Below are 3,598 nucleotides of genomic sequence, written 5' to 3' on the forward strand. Positions count from 1 at the left end.
TCCTTTCCAATGCTTTCTCCATATTTTCTAACCTGGGAAGCTAACAGGTTTAATTCATTTGTGCCAGTAATACACACATGGGAAATAGGCATCAGATTTAGAAAAACCATTTTGGAACAGAATTTAGAGCTCTCTGAACTGAAGGAGGGCTTACCGAAATTAATTAAATCCATTTGTTGTGATCAATGCATTTATTTGGCATGTCCTCCCCCACTTCAAAAATGCTTTATCTTTGTCCATTTGCAAGGAAGAGGTATATTGAGAGATAGTGCTCAGAGATTATGTATTCAAAACTTGCTTTACGGAATGGAATTAGAATGACAAATTAAATTCCTGTCCAGCATATTATAAACTTTATTGAAGTATAGTCATTAAATGGCAAAGTATTCTGAATTTCAAATTTGGGACAGTTTATAAATTTGAAGATGGCTGTATCAAGTATTTTTATGTATCAAATATGCACGTATGTATAAGATACACATTAAAAATCAAACACAGACTTTAAAAATCGAAATAATGATTTTGCAAGTCTTCACCTAAATCCTACCTGTGAATTTCTGATATTTTTATTTCCATCCTTGCTCAGGATAGGCTGGAATTGCTATGAAGCAGGGCTCATTCTGCCCAAAATATCCACCACCAGAAATCCTGTTTTTTTCCAAATTTTTTTGAGAAGGCTAAGTATCCAAATATATTTTTCCAAAAGGCAACTGGACTTTCTTGCTTTTTCCCTTTGAAAACATTTCACTTTTCATCCAAGAAATTTTTTAAGTTCAGCTGAGTAGTCAAGGACATCTTGGATTGTGTTGGGAGTCATAGTGTGATGGACCATGTTTCTCAGGTGCCTGGCGTGCTCTGCTTCCTTCACTACCTCAACCATACAATCAGTTAAAGACCTTCTAATTCTCCTTACACTTACCTTAATCTGCATTGGAAGCTGAAATTAGGAATTTAAGGGGTGGAGATGCCATCTCTCTCTCTCTCTCTCTCTCTTTCAATCTTTCTCTCTCCCTTTATCTATCTATCTATCTATCTATCTATCTATCTATCTATCTATCTATCTATCTATCTATCTATCTATCTATCTATCTCTATCTATCTATCTATCTATCTATCTATGGTATTCAGCTTTGTTCGGGTATTTTCCCACGTTATTATAGTTGTGCTTTTAAAGTTGTACAAAGGTTTGGCAGAATCTCATCTGCCATCATCAGGCTTCTGTATTGTGTTCATCTGTGAGTCAGACTTTCACAGCCGTTTTTATATATATATACTGTATATCTATCTATCTATCTATCTATCTATCTAAAAGAGGCAGAAAACATGGAATTATCTGGGGTTTGGGTAGATGCTGATAAATGGAATAATGGAGAAGATTTGAATAACCCCTTGAATAATACTTTATTTTCAAAAACAGTTTAAATGTTCCATATAACCTTTTTAAAAACAAACAAACAAACCCAGAATAGTGTTTTGATTTTCAAATGTTATGAAGTGACTATGCAGCATTAGGGGCTTATTTGATTTTCATTCCCATCTTATTTTGGGTGTTGGCATTAACTTGTAAAGACCTTCATGGTGGGGGCTACAGATTCTGAAGGAAGAGTTTAGGTCAAGAGAAGTGACTGTGCAATACCTCAATGGAGGATTGCTTGGTGCAAGATTAACCCATTCCAGTGAGATATTCCTAGGACTGACTGAATTTTATTTTCTATGCAGGCAAAGAAATTTTTATCCCCCCAGCACTTTAATCAATTTGTGTATTAACCCCAAACAAGTATTAAAAACTGCTGCTTAGAAACTCCTCAGGTTCCTCCATTTATTGTTTTACCATTGATGTGTCATGCCTCTTAATTATTATATTGTTTTTTAACTTATTCAGAATTTCATTAGATACTCTTAATGTGTTATAAACCATTCTTGGAAAACCTGATTTTGTCAGATGCACTATAAATCTTAAAAATGAAAATGAAATAAATCTGCTTTATTATTCAAACCTGGGGTCTTGCTTATACAAAGCAGTGTTTTATCATCAACATCTTATTGTTCTCCCACACTGAAACAAAAAGATAATGGAACTGCATGCAGTTCCATAGATTGACCAGTTGATTTCAGGGGCAGGGGCACCTGTGGTGACCAAGTGCTAAGGCAGGACTTTCCTGAGACCCTCCCTCACTCTTATTATAACCTACCTTCCTCCCTCCTCCTTCCTTCCTTCCTTCCCTTCCTTCCTTCCTTCCTTCCTTCCTTCCTTCCTTCCTTCCTTCCTTCCTTCCTTCCTCCTTTTCTTCATTTTCCTTTCTCTCATTTTCTTTCTTCTTCCTTTCCCTCCTTCCTTATTTTTCCTTCCTTGCTTCCTTCCCATCTTCCCATCTTTTTCTTTGTCTTTCCTCTTTCCCTTTCTCCTTTTCCTGTCCCTTCTTGCATGCTCAAATGCAAAAGGAGAAACCTTTCTCCTTTTGTTTTGCTTTTAATTTGTTTTGATAGATAGCCCTCTGCCAGCGAAAACAGAACCCAGGGAGGCTGCATGCAGCTTCCCTGCACCTCATTTTCACCTGCGATGGCCTCCTGCAGTCCTCTGCTAGCAAAAATTGGGCATGGGGTGGTGATGCGTGCAGCCTCCCGCAAGCTCCATTTTCACTGGCAGAGGCACCATGGGCCGGTCCTTTGCTCTTTCCAGACTGGCCTCACAGGCCAGATCTAAGCATCCTGCAGGCTGGATATGGCCCATGGGCCTTGAGTTTGACACCCCTGAAATAGAACACTGTTGCATTTCTGAAAACATTATCACGTTTATACTGCTACCAGCAGATGGCATCCATTGTAAGCAATCAGCTTTTCTTTATAAATGTTATGGCTAGAACTAGAACGAGGACTAGAACTAGAACATTCTCCAGGTTTCTAACTGATGTCTTTACCACTACAACACATTGGCTCTGATTGATGCCATACATAGTTAATTAAGCAGTTTTAAGGGTTTTGCTAGTTAAGAGACAGCAACTGCAATCCTAACTGCACTGACCACACTGGCCAAATCACACCAGATTTGATGTCATTTGATACTATAGGTGCTCAGGATCTTTTTGAAATTTTTCAAGAGAATTGTTTATTCATAAATCATAATTATGCATATAAACTTCTATTTTAAAAAAGAATCAGTGCAAATTAACTTTTTTCTTAAAGGCAGTTTTTTCATTACAAGAAGAGCTAAGCCAAATCCCCACCTTTTCCCAATTTCATCTTGACAAACTAGTTGTCTAGAAACCCTATGGCAGAGGACAGTGGTGGGATCCAACTTTTTTTTAACCACCGGTTCTGTGGGCATGGCTTGGTGGGCGTGCTTTGGGCGCATGTAGAGGATTTGATATTGACCTTCTCCTGCAATCCTGCACTCTCCCTAGTGTCTTCAATCTGCTGTGCTGCAGGAAGCAGCTGAGCTTCAAAAGCAGGAAATAAAGAGCTCTCATATAGAGCTGGGGTGGATGGGAGGCCCCAGCAGCTTATTGTCAAAGGGAATCGGTTTGCTCACAGATGATCCTCGGAGCTACTGGTTTGGCTGAATCAGGCCAAACCAGTAGAATACCACCACTGGCAGAAG

The sequence above is a fragment of the Pseudonaja textilis genome, chromosome 1 (assembly GCF_049901715.1).
Source record: "Pseudonaja textilis isolate UNSWEBS1 chromosome 1, rPseTex1.2, whole genome shotgun sequence".
Taxonomy (NCBI): Eukaryota; Metazoa; Chordata; class Lepidosauria; order Squamata; family Elapidae; genus Pseudonaja; species Pseudonaja textilis.